General features: G+C 39.4%; 1 pseudogene; it reads right to left on the reverse strand.

The window, feature by feature from the left end:
• Positions 1-11,089: 11,089 nt before the first annotated feature.
• On the reverse strand, positions 11,090-12,382 carry LOC121495144 (annotated as a pseudogene).
• Positions 12,383-14,392: the final 2,010 nt, after the last annotated feature.

Here is a 14,392-nt window from a genome sequence, read left to right on the forward strand (position 1 = left end):
GTACTATGGAAACATGAGATATTATTATCGGCAACAGAAAATCAAGAGAAAGGGTCCTAGTATGGCATAGACAGCCAGGTTTCTATATGGTCATTCCCAAATGATAAAGTACAGAGGAGTGGATGAATCCTACAGACAGTAGAAAACAAGACGAGAAGTCAGGATCAGGGTTGTTGATTTGTGGCTTTCCCTAGAAAAGGAGAGCCACAGTCAAGTATTTTGTACCACACCCTGCCATCACTCTCTTGCTCACTATCAACTCATCTTTCTGATTTCAGCTCAGTGAGCACTTCCTCAGGGAAGATTTCTCTGAACACCATCCCCACCCCTCAGACAAACTCCACTTCAAAGTCCACTGTCACATTTATTTTTTCAATTACTTGATTGATGCCTGTCTCCACTCAATGCTAACTATGTAGCAAGCTCCAAGGATGAAGGAATCAGAACCATGTATGTTTACTTTTATATCCTTATCACCAAGAAGATTGGCTGATGTGTAAGTGGATACTAAAAACCTGAATGAATAAGTGAACGATACATCCTGCCCCATCTGTCCTTCCTGATCTGCCTAACCACGCTACCTACCAACGATCCCTGAATTCCGGAACTTTATTATATCTGGCCTTTTATTGGATTTCTAGTCAGTGTTATGCTTCTCCAAATTGACTCTCTGCTCCTTAAAGATAGATGTTGGTTTGTCTCTATTTTGTTCACCTCGTAACGCCCAGGATCTGGATAAACTCATAGGTGGTGCTCAGCAAGTGCACAGTGGCTCTTAGCTCATGAATTTGACTGTAGGAGGGAATTGCCATTTTCTCCATCATCCTTGCCAACTGCACCCAGAGGAGAACCTATTTCTGAACTTGATGCCAGCTGGGTCTCTAATTAAAATAAATTACCCAGATTCTGACAAGGCCTCCACATGCACACAGAGCTATAGAGTTCTTAGTCCAATGGGTCTCAAATGGTGTATCCCAGAGTTCCAAGGTTCACTGCAGAACCTCACAAACTGAGCAAAGCAGCTTGGTGAAGAGCCAAAGGGGAAATTTTAAGTTTCCTCATCTTTTCTTTAAGCCAGGCAGCTCTTTCCTCTGTTCAATACATTGAGGTTTTTAGGTTAATATTTTAGTGATTGAAAACAACTACTCTAGCCCAATCCTTCCATTTTACATAAGAGAGAATTACCCAGGTAACAGAGGGAATTGGCGGATAAAAACTGACAGCAGAATGCTACCCATGAGAAAACTATAATGATAATCTCCTTCAAGCAGAATATTTTCCAAGTTTCTATGTGATCTGAGCCTCACTTCCTATGAAAACAACAGTCCCCAGAGCCCTCTTTGTATCATATATTCTACAATTTGGCCAATTTGGCAGCATTATTAATAATATAATTTAGAAGGTATGATTTCATAGTCATCAGTAGTAACTTGCTGAGTATCTCAGTGTGTGGGCCTGTGCGTGTGAATTTCCACAGGGGCTTGGGTTTAGGTGTCCCTTCCATACAAGTAATCATCCTGTCATTAAGTCTGTGTACTGCCACACTTGTCAGCAGTAATCACGGCATCATCAGTAACCAGCAGAACACAGAATAGATATTTTAGGGAAAATGGACACATCCAAGACTTTACAAAAATAGAATGATCTCTAGCATTTGCATTTGTTATTCTGTGTATGTGGTTTCTATTTTCATTGACAATGTTTTTTTTCTCATTTATTCTTTCTGGCTTCTTTGTCGCATATAAGTTTATAATACTATTTTTCCATTTCATAGTCTTATGTGCTGAATCTCTGAAAACATAAGATTAAACCAGCAAAAGAGTAGGAACCTCTTTTAGGAGCTGTAAGACAGGGAATACAGAAAATTTCCTAGGACAAGGGACACTGGTTTTTCTTGAGAAGCATTGCCATTAATCTAACCATGAAAAGATATTTTCCAGACCTAAATGCTCATAATGGAAAGAAACAGAGATACACAGAGACACATACAGACACACACACACACAGAGAGCAACAGGTCACTGAGAGAGAAGTTCAGAAATAATGGGGAAAAGTTGGTGAGCAAAAAGCATGAGTCTCAGAGTTTATTGAAAGGAAAAAATTATTTAAAGGAAAAATAGTAGCCCTCACAAATCATTTCAACCTCTTTTGGTCTCAATACTTTATGTACTTAAAATCTATTGAAGACTTCACAAAGTGTTTGTTTATGAGAGCCGTATCTTTTAATATTGACCATATTTGAAATTAAAATGGAAAAATATAAATATATTTATTAATTTATTTTAAATAACAATAAACTAATTATATTCATAACACATTTCTATGAAAATGAAAAACAAAAATGGCATTAAGCATTGAAAAGCTATCAAGCTCAGGCTGGCAAATATAAATTTTCCAAAAAATTCTACAAATGGTTGCATGGACCCTCAAATTTGCCTTTGGCAACTAATGCTGTCAGTTGTTTTTCTTGAAATGACAAGCTCACTTCGTTCATTTTAGAGAAAATGTCTGCCAAATGCCCAAGACCAAATACCAACATTTTTTCAGTCTTTCAAGTAAAAATGGCATGCAGTGAAAAAAGCAAATAGTTCAGCTCACAGCTTAAACAACTGCAAAAGTATGTTTCCTCGAGATAACCATTATACTATACCTGGCTTGCAATAGAAATATTTCACGTATGTTTCTTATTTCTTTACACAGAATACTTAATAAAAATAATATCACTGCCTCATCAAGGATAGTTCTAAAAGAAACTAGCATTTTTTGAAAATAGCATTTTTCAATACTGTAAATGCATAGTTTGAAGAATATGACTCCTCTTATGATTTGATCCCATTGCTTTGATTTGTACTAAAGCAACATTATTTTTGTAATAGCAATGCAAACGTCAGTGGAAAAAACATATGGCATCTCAGTATTACTATGAATATATTTTTTACCTCAGACTCCCTGAAAGAGTCTTGGAAACCTCCAGGGCACTACAGTGATGACCACTGTCTTCAATTCTTTCCTTCTTCCCTTTCTTTCCTCCCTATGCTTGTGAACAAAGCAGGTTGAGGCTTGAATCCAAATACTAATGGGAAAGCACAGACAAATACAACCTCTCTCCTGTCCCCACAAGACTCTAGTCTTCTTGAAAGCCCCATCTTCTAGTGACACACTCCCTTTCTTCTCATACTGCCCTCTGTTACTTGAAAAAAAAAAAAAAATCCCTAATCAAGCAGAGCATTTAAAAGACCCAAAACAGATTCTTCAGGTTTAATTCCATTCCATGGATTTTCCACAGCCTACTTTATCTATTATTTGTATCTATAATCTATTAGCACTGATTAATTTATCAGTATTCAAGCACTCATTCTCATTCCATTTCTTATATTCTGCAACATGGATATGTTTATTAGATTGAATTATATGAAATTTCCATTTTTGAGAGTGTCAAAAATGGTCGAATGACATCAATTTCATGTAGTTCAATCTAACAGCCAAAGCATTATTTTCTATTATTGGAAGGGAAAAAGCAAAATACATCAGCTGAAAGAAAACAGGCTATTCCCAAGTGATAGGATGGGTATTTACTCCAATAAGAAGGATATTCAGTGAAATAAAGATCACATGACTTAAAATGTGTCTTTGTTGGAAAAACAAGGCCATTTTGGACCACCGTGGTTTTATTCAAAGATTGAACTCACGTGTTTTGTGTTTTTATGACCCTATACTGTTGAGGAAGACAGGTCTCCCATCGCTGATGTACATCCATGTGGACATCCAGCTTCTCACCATCCCACATTCCTCCTCAGTGGGAAATTTGAATTAAAGTACAGGGCTTTTTCTGGACTGATCTCCCCCTTTCTCTTAGGATGACAAATTCAAGTCTACTCCTCCAAACTATGCCATATACAGGGCAGCCTCCTAGGTGTGAGGAGGAGGTGGGCTGTGTCGGTGCAGCATGTCTTCAGGTAGAAAATTTTATAGTAATCTAAGGTTCACAGTAAAGAATCACACTATACACACATCCAAAGTACTTTCATACTTCTCAATGGCTAACTCTCAATTTGGCAGGAAAATAAAGATTAATTTGTGACTCTAAACATCAACATAGTGCTGTTCATATTTATTCACCCAGTCCATAACATAATGCTTGGCATACAGCAGCCTCTCAACAAATATTTGTTGAATGAGTGAATGCTTGCAAATATGGAGCTTCTTAAGAATTAGCCTCTGTGGCTTATTGATGCATGAAGGCCAAGGGAAGAAGTTTAAATTTTATATTAAGGATGTTAAGGGAGTAGGAAATTACTGAAGGTTTTAAGCAGGAAAGTACATGATCAAATTCATGTTTAAAATGTTAATTAAATAATTGTGAAAACAAATGGGAATTTGTTTCTGGTGGAGATCCAGACAAGGGCAGGTGGTGGTGAGTAGGGGAGGAGGATGTCATATGGGTCTGTTTCCGCCTCATTACTTTCATGGTCCTCTTTCAAGAGATGACATGGGGAGACCTGCATCCTGCCTGATCTCCGTAGGTAGATGGTGTTACTTTTGTGACCTGCTTCACAATATCTGGCTGTTTGTCCTTGATACAACAAGGCTTCTCTGAAGGTTATGACAATGATGTCAATTATTTTTCCCAGAGGGAAAATAAAATTGACTGTAGAATTTTATTGATGAGTTTTGGCTCTCTGCTTCTCAGAGATAAAAAGCCTTCCACACATTATATGACTGGCAATTTAGGCACTCTTTCATAGTCATTGTGGTCTAGTGAACATGGATGTCATCTGGGGACAAACCATTTATTTGTCTTTGCCTTCTGCCTCAGAACTCTCTATAAACAAACTGATGGAATATTCCAGATATGGCAAGGGGATTTGAGAATCTGCTGTAAGGTTTTAAAAGTAACTTCACTACTTGCCATCCTCAAGTACAGAATAGGTCTCTTTTCTCTTAGAAGTCATCATCTTTAGTAAAGGCCACATCACCTACAACATAGAAGGAAGAAGAAAGTGTCAGTCTACCCAACTAGATCAGCTGGATTAATCTTGACCACTTGTAGGGTGACAGAGATTGGTGAAATCTCATATTTACAGCCAAATTTTAAGAAAAACTTAAAATTAAAACCGATAGTGACCATGAGTAAATGAAAATAGGTTTGACATTGTCACAAACTCATGAGACTATGCGTTATCACATAGAAAGGTAAAGAAAAAGCATAATAGCTACTGATACTGTTTTTCCCCTTAATCCCAAGACTTCATACTTAGATTCCTGATGAAAATTGGTAGGGTTTAGATCATGCTGCCAGTGAACACAAAAAAAGTAAACCCATACCACCTTTCCAGTCTCTAGCATAACAGGACTAAGCATTCTCTTTTACCAGGGCCATATTCATCACAGAAATGTTTGCTTACAACTTCAGCTGTGCAGTTTTTTGCATGGATAAGCCATAGAATCTAATTCTTAAGAAGCTAAATATTTGCAAACATTATTCATTCAACAAATATTTACTGAATGGCTGCTGTGTGCCTTGCATTATGTTACAGATTAAGTAAATAAATATTAACAAACCAAATATAGCCTGTGACTTCAGGATTACATATAATGCAGGCATGTGCAGAATATAGAATTTTCCATTTATAAGCCAGATACCAGAAGAGCAATTTAACTTATCCAATTACACAGATGAGAAAACCAAGGCCTAAGGATTTAGGCCTAGAATCACACAGTAATAAACAAGAGCATTGGTGGTGATAATAAGTACCACTAATCTTCACTGAGTACTAACTATGTGCCAAGTATCTGGTAAGCAAGTTCTTGACACGGGCTATTTTCATGAATTTGTATACAATTTTTCTCAAATAAGAAGCCTGAGCTATAAGTTCATAGAGCTGGGAAATCAATGAGCTAAGGTTTATCTAGGCCTGGTGACTTAAAAGTGTTACTAATCATTGTCATACTGCAAAAGTATGTCATCTCAGCAACACATCCTCTTATCACTAGCTAAAGTCCAACACCTGCTAAAATCCACAAAATTAAGGAAATTTAGCCAACGTATAAAGAGATGGTGATATAGAAACCATCTGTTTGCCTGCATTAAAGCCAAGAGTGGCCATGAAAAATATAAATAGGTTTGAGATTTCCAAACATGTCTGAAATCTTGATCACTGGTATATCAAATTTTCATGTAGGAATTATACATGATGCTAGAAAATGAGTATTCTTAACAATAGAGGTTGAAACCAAAGGTTGACTTTCTATAAAGATGAGTATCCATTTTACCAGAAAGCTCCTCCAAGCGGGCCCTTGAAATTTTATGACTTTCAGTTCCCTCAAAACTTGTATTTGTCACTGCTTTACCCAATATAGAAGAGGGAGTTATGAGAGTTAACTCTGACTTTGAATTGACTAACTATGAGGCTTTGGGCAATTTATCTCTTAGAATCCATATTTCCATATCTACTAAATGGAAATATATACTCGTTACATAATAGGGTTGTTGGGAGAACAAGAGTGGCCATGTTCATACAACAAGAAAGATCAATGGTACATGTTGCCTCTATCCTTCTATTTCCTTGAGAATAGCTTTTATCCACAATAACAACACCTCAAGACACAGTGATTAAAATGAACAAGGGTCCATCTTTCTCAGCTAATAAAAAGTCTAGAACGAGTCTCAGAGATGTCATGGGGATCCAGATTTTTCTCTTCCTTAGTGTGGACTCCATCTTCATAGTCTCAGAATGGCTTTCTATTCCAGACATTGTGCTTGCATTCCAGGAAGAAAAAAGAAGGGAACATGAGGTATGCCAGCTGGATTCATCTCCTTATAACAGGAAAATACTATTCCAGAAAGTCCACTGTGCAGAGAGAGTTAATTTGTAGTTGATCTGTGATAATTCTATTCTTATCTTACGGATGGCTAGAACCATGCCAGAAGCCATGGTATGGACCCTCAGACAAGAAAGGGATTAAACACACTAGCTAGCAGTTTACAATATTATGCTTAAAGTCCAAAATTCCCCCAGGAGGCATGCTATACCAGCTTCTTTACACTGTTTATTGAAATGTAGATTGATAGGCTGCAGTTGGTTTACCTGGTTTTATAGCCTACTTGACCAGTGGGGTATAAAAAAACTGCTCAGGAAACCTGTGCATCAGCTTCCCAAGAATAAGCTATTTCACAAGTATCTGGGTAGTTTATGATCTGGTGAGAAAGTACCTCCTCTGAGAATGAGAATCTGTACCTAGATAGCTCAAACCTCCCTATGCTTCCTTTTTCTTTCTATATTGTATTTTAAGTCTTCTTTAAAGATACATATGTGTCTGCGTGTGTGTGTGTATATATATATATATATATATATATATATATATATATATTTATAGATATATGTATATCTTTAAATATATAACCACTCTATATATTTGACATATAGAATAGATATATAGACATAATATCTATGTAGCAAGAACCTAAGTGTATATATATATATGTATGTGTGTGTATATATGTATATATATATACACACACACACACACACACACACACACACATTATATGATCTTTGTCTACATTAGGGTCTATATTTATATATTACACACACACACACAAGTTGTTTTAATGAGCCAACCCTGTGTAAATGTTGCACCCATCCAGTTATATCTCACTGATAAGAAGTGAACCCCATGAAATCTCAGCTCTAGGGGATCTGAGGTGGTAATAATTTTTAACTGTTAACACTTCTTAAGCAAAATTGGAGTTCTGTAAACATGAAAGAGAAAGTCATTTACCTAGTATAGGGTTCTCAAACTTTAGCTAACATCAGAATTATAGATTATCAGGCCTCATCCTCAGAGTTTGATTCAGTAGATCTGGGATGGGGCCTGAGAATTTTAATTTTTAACAGCTTCCCAGGTGATGCTGTTGCTGCTGGTCCAGGGATTATACTTTGAATGCCTAGCAGGAAAAAAAAAAGATAGGATTAGCTTTACTTGGTCTTTGACAGCTTCTACTGGGTTGATTTTATGGTCCAAGCAAAGCAGAAAATAAATGAAGAAACCAATATTAAACCTGGATGGGGCTTATTTCTATTTTTTCTGGGGAAAATGTCACATAAATATCAGTCCATTTCATTCACTTTATTTGGTCTGGGGACCATAAGGGTGCTAAGGAAGAGGCTGGCTATTTGGCCAAGGATTTTTAGACCCATCTCAGCAATGAAGAGTGAGCACTTATGCCAACTGCCATAGAAGAAACACAGAGGAAAAATGACAGATGAATCCTAGGGACAGCCAGTTCTGAAAATGCTATTTTCCACTGCAAAAATATGACCAGAGAGATCATGTATTCTAGAAGCTGCCAAGCATGAGCAACAGGAAAAAGGAGAAAAGCTAAGAACTGATGCCCATAGCTTTGTATTTTAGGTCTTCATTTACTTCAGCATAATGTTTGTGTTCTGGCTGTCATGGGAAGGAAATATGGGGTTCTCTGACAAGCCACTGGAGGAAGACACTGGACCTAACTTGGCTTCACTTGAGAAATGCTAGACCTATCTCTTCTCTCCTAAATTCTAATGACCCATTTCCCTATATCTTGTTTAACAAAGGTCTATGATTACTTATCCACAATTCTAAAATCCAAACTCTCTGAAAACCAAGGGTTTGCAATCCATTTGTGGTAAAACTTGACCTGATTACATTTGGCAGCAAAGCCTGATTTGAACTGACATAAAACTCCTCATAGTCTAAATTTTCTTACTTGATATGAACAATTCTACATTTCACTGCAAAAAAATATTAACACACTTGATTATAAGGCTCTACCCAGACATGCTGGAGAGGTTTTACATAATCAATGAAAAATGCATCATGATACCTTTCAAAAGAAGAAAAATTCTGAATTCCAAAGTATATATAGTCCCAGGAGATTTTAATATGGTTTTGCGGACCTGACCTTTGTTTTGCCTGTTCATCCTGGTTCTCATTTTTGATGAATCTTTCTGTCATAACCTTGCCCAGATCTCCTTCCCCTGTGGTACTTTTTCAATACATCCAGATGTTCTTGAGTTCCTTAGCAACTGGAGATGTGAGACCACTAGTCCGTGGCTGAATCCTATTCTGAACTCAGCAGGAGGTTTTACTCATGAAGTCCCTTCTCAGTGGACTGAAACTCAGGAGAGGAAGTCTGAATCTCCTGACTTGACTGCTTACTTTGAGAAAACCACTTTAATAATTTAAGTCTTCCATTTCTTTCCCAGGTCACATCCCCGGCAGTATTTTTATATACAAAGCAAAGAAACCAAGACTCAGAAAAATGAACCAACTTCTTATATTACTGCCCTAACATGATACTAAGACACAGTATTGTAACCAACTTGAGGGAAGTAACAGATTCCACCATCTTCTGTACAGAACAAGCAGCATAATTTGCAAGCCCTGTGAAAACAAAAGTGTGGGATCCTTTGTCCAAAATGTACTAAGGATTTCCAGATGGTAATATTAGAGCATTAAACCCAACACCAAGTGCTTTTAGTGTGAGGTAGTTCATAGGTGCACAAGTTCCACGCCCACGAAGCCAGCACTGTTTCTGTATTTTCCACATCATCACCTGATAAAGTATGACTTGATGAAATAATGTTTTAATTGAATATCATCAATGAAAATCAATGGAAGATAATGCCAAGAAATTACATCCACAAAATATTATAGAGTTGACTTCACATTATTTCTCCCCACTTTAGTACTAGCCATTAGACAGTCTGGTTAACTTGCAAACTGCTTTTTTATGCATTGAAATACCACTTCTGTAGCAGGCATATTGCCCAGGAGATGGCAACACTGCTAAAAACCTATCTGTGCTCAAAGTAATTTATTATCCCTAAAGCTTTTCCTTCCTTTTATACATCAAGTTATAACCTCTTCCAGAAACCATTACCCAACACTTTCTCAAAACACTTTCTTCTGGTTACATTGTGGATGTGATGGCATGTCCATTTGTCATGGTGAGTTTATAAACATTCAACTTTTTTTCACTGAATATTCAACTCATTCAAATACTGCCAGCTCATGACAAGAAAAGCAAGCTAACCAGTGAGTAAGGCCAGAGTCGACACAATCATGCCTAATTGGTAGAAAAGGTTGGTTTCATTATGAATAAGCCAGTAATGTTCAATTATCTGTACAAATGAAAGGAAGCAGAAGTATTTAAAATCTAAAAAAATACATAATTCGAAGATCTCTTTTGTGACTGCAGAGTTGTCTTTTTTTTTCTGTATTCTCATCAGCTCTGCTTTGTGTATGATGTGTGAAGAGCTCAATAAGCCAAAGACATGTCTCGTGTCCTCTTTTTGTGACCTTATGCAACTCTAAGGACAAAAAGATGCTCAAGCTTTGGGAAATCTTAAATATAAATAGTCCCCACTTCCTCATATCATGGAGGGAAAATCTGAAGCTTAGAGAGGCTTCTTCCTGCAGTCCTATCTATACTGGAAACTGGAATCTGATTCTTGTCTCCTCTACTCTCCTCAAACGTACAAAGTAGTCAAGAGCTTGCCATCTACTATATTGGCCTAGGTTCTACGTCAAATATATAGCTGAGCTGTCAAGGAAACTGTTAAAGGCATATCAGGCATCATGGCATTTTGACTTTTGAAGTGTCCACAAAAGAAGTTTCTAAGAGTGTATTAACTGCAATAAGGTCAAGCTATTCACCAAATCATTAAATAGAACCAATCTCTGGCTAAACAGCACTCTGCCAGGCACTGAAGGAGTTAACAACAACAAACAACTAGGCAATAATATACTCCTCTTCCTCCTGAAAAGAGTCAACAACCAATTTGGGAGACAAAGTGGGTTCTCACCCTAAGTTCCTCTGGAGCGAGCTCTGTGTGCCTATTTTGTTTTTATGGGTTTTTTGTTTGTTTGTTTGTTTGTTTGTTTTCCACTTTTTCCAATTGCTTTATTACATATATATTACAAAGATCTTTGGCCCAAATGTGCAATGGGAAATAAACCCAGCCCACCCACCACAATGCCACCACTTTGTTGGAGGAAAAAGACCAAAAAAGGATCCCAAGTCAGAACCATAGTGCCAAGCCCCTCAGTAGGTGATCTGGTATACCGAGGTGTGGTCATTGGACCCTGTGACAACCAGGCAATTACTGAGGGACACATCACAGCATAGGATGGAAGAAGTCTCCAGTACCTAGAACTCTGTGGTCACTGCAGGCATGCTGTAGATGCTGACTAGGTCATCCATCTCAATGCTCACCCACCACTAACCAAGAGGAGAGAACTTGAGACCCAAGATGGTTTCCTCTTTATACCCCACCACATGCTTCTGGCCCACTTAGATGGACTGCAGCCGGTTGGCCATTGGCTATGCCCACCAGCACCTAGTCCTCCTGAGGACTAGGGGATAGGCTCATTATCTAAGACTCAAATTGGTATTTCTTGGGCTCCCCAGTGGTCCTCAGGTCCCAGCACCATAGGCAGGTGTCCAGATCCATCCCCACTCCCCATACCCCCAGTCCAGATGTTCTGGTCTTTAACAGCAATGCTCTTGGCTCCATTTGGGTGGCCCAGCAGAACCTTGATCCTGACTGTGCCATCAAGTGAAGCCAATGAAGGCCAAGTTGTCTTCAGGGCAGGAGGCCAGGGCCTGGCAGGTGATACGTACACAGGGCAACTCATCTCTCATATGCAAGGAGGGCACTGTCAAGCCCCACATACACATACCAGCCAGGTTATGGCCACTCATCAGCATGGTCATGCTGTTTGAGGACAGTAGGCAGGTGTGCAAGTACACCTGGTGGGTCTGTACACACAGGTGGCTCTCAGGAAACCTGTCCTCTACGACCTGGTTGACCAGGCTCCATACTTTGACACCACTCTCCCCATAGATGAATCCATGTCACATGAAGCTGCTGACAGCCCTGGCCAGCACTGATTCCCCATGTTTTAGCATCTGCATCTTCTCCATTTCATGTGGGATGGTCAACTTCTTGGATTGCCAACACAACACCTGATCTTTTCCACATGTCCCCAAAGTCCTCAGGGTCCCAGCATATGGGCTTCAGAAATGGATAGATTCTCCAAGCAGACTACTGGGCCACATGGGATAGCACCCCCTCTGCTTTGATGCCTGGCTCTGTGCTCCCTTCTTTAGGACCCTCAAGGGGCACTGGAATTGGAAGCACAAGTAGGCTGAGAAGAAAAGTGTCTTTGGTACATGGCTCCAGTCCCAAGTAATATGGTCCTGGCATTCCAGGCCTGGTGCCTGTTGTGTCCTCTTGTTCTATAGCTAACCCACCTTAATGTGGGTCTCAACAAAAATCTGCCAGAGTAGCTCAGTCACAACATCCTGGGGCTCAGAGGCTCTGGAAGGCTGCATGTCCAGCTAGTGGACTAGAACAGCATCTGCTCTAGAGGTCTCCTGGGGCCAGTCTGATGACCTTGTAGCCATGACAGCTTTAAGTGTGTCCCCTGGAGACTGGAGGGCTGTGGGGTCTTGAGCACGGGGTACAGGGAAGCCTGGGGCAGTGTGGCCCCTAGCAATTCTGGTGAGGCTGCTCACCAGAGGAGACTGAGCTCATCTGGTACTCCCTGGGCAGGGAAGCCAGAGTTTGGCTCCAGGTCGCCATGGTCTGCAGGAAGTGTTCTGCCTGCTTATGATGTTCCTGAAGACCCTGTCAGATCTTCTGGAGTGTGTAGTACATGCTCTCCATCTGTGCCATCAGGTGAGGGAGGAACCTGGGGAACTGCTATTGGAGCTGATCCAGGACACCCCAATAGTTCAGTTCAGGATGAGCCAAAGTTCCTAGGAGCCTCCTTATCCTTTGATTGTGCTCCTGGGAGCTGAGATGGCCCCAATAGGTCTCTTCAGGGAGTAGTCATAAGGACTTTTGTCAAAGACTCTCCTTGAAGATGGAAGCCCAGGACAACAGGGAGGAAACAGGATCATCCAAGTTCAGACTGAGAATGAGCACCCCTCTGCTGTCTGTTTGCCTTTTACCTCTGTGCAGCCAGAGCAATCCTTCCAAAAGGGAAGTCTTCACAGGTTTCCTCTGCTTTCAGAATAAGTGCCAAATCTTTAATGCTATCTTTGAGGTATGGCACAGTATAAACAAGGGATCAGGAAACTTCTGTGTAAAGAGTGAGATAGTAAACATTTTCAGCATTGCCAGCCAACCAATGCCACAGAGGTGGCAACCTTTGCATCACACCACTGCAGCAAGAAAGCAGCCAGAGATACTTCATAAATGAATGGGCAAAATTGTGGTCCAATAAAACTCTCTACATAAACACAGGCAGAGGGAGGATCTGGCCTGCGTTCCACAGTTTGTGGACTCTTGAAATAGACTATGTCTCAAATAATATGCCTACTAATCACCCGAAGATCAAGTTTGAGATTTTAACACAGTAGGCCTGGGGTAGAGACTTAAAGATAAGTTTGCAGCTGATGCTGGTGCTTCAGGTACAGAGAATAGTGACTCCACTTTTCTAGCCTCAGCTCATACCCAGCTTCCCTTCGCTTTCTGTGATGGTGCCCAGTGGACCTGTCAGTTCCTTCTTCCTGTCAAACTCCCTATGCTCCAGGGCCTTTGTGCATGCTGTCTTTGGGCTGAATTGTTCTTCTTTTTTCTTAATCTATTCATTTAAATCCCATCTCAGGTGTCCCCTTCCTTAGAAAAGATGTTCCACAGTAGGTCAAGCAAACCACCCATATGTTCTCACTGGTCCAGATACCTCTTCATCAGAGTTATTATCACATTTGTCATTTTATATTTCTTTATTATATTATAAATGCTGATTAAGGGCTATCTCTTCCACTGGAATGTAAGCTGCTTGAGAAGAGACACTATGACAGTTTGGCTATTTTATACCATGTCCCAAGCACAGATTTCTGTATTAGTTGCTATTCTACAATACTGAATAAATCAATGTATCAACTGATCAATTGCTATTGATTAGAATGACCCATAGTAGACAGGTGCTCAGTGCTCAGATTGTTGAATAACTTTTAGAAGGTTTTGGAATTCCCAAGATTTGTAAATTTTGGAAGGTTTTTTATTAGACGCCTTTACTGTTCCCCTTCCCTTCCTTCTGTTCTCTATTCATGTCTCTCAAAACCAATCATGTCCAGCAGAACTTTCTACAATGATGGGAGTGCTCTGTGTTGTCCAGTATGGTAGCCAACCATGCTCCTGAGCATCTGAAATGTGCTGGTACAACTAGGGAATTGAGTTGTAATTGCATTTAATTTGAATTTGAATTTGAATTTGAATTTGAATTTGAATGGACACATGTGATTTGTGACTACTATATTGGACAGCACAGCTCTAGATTTTTCTGGAGTGATTATGTCTATTATAAAATCAATGGTCATCACTATGATGCTAGT

This window comes from Vulpes lagopus, chromosome 7 (genome assembly GCF_018345385.1).
Source record: "Vulpes lagopus strain Blue_001 chromosome 7, ASM1834538v1, whole genome shotgun sequence".
Lineage (NCBI taxonomy): Eukaryota > Metazoa > Chordata > Mammalia > Carnivora > Canidae > Vulpes > Vulpes lagopus.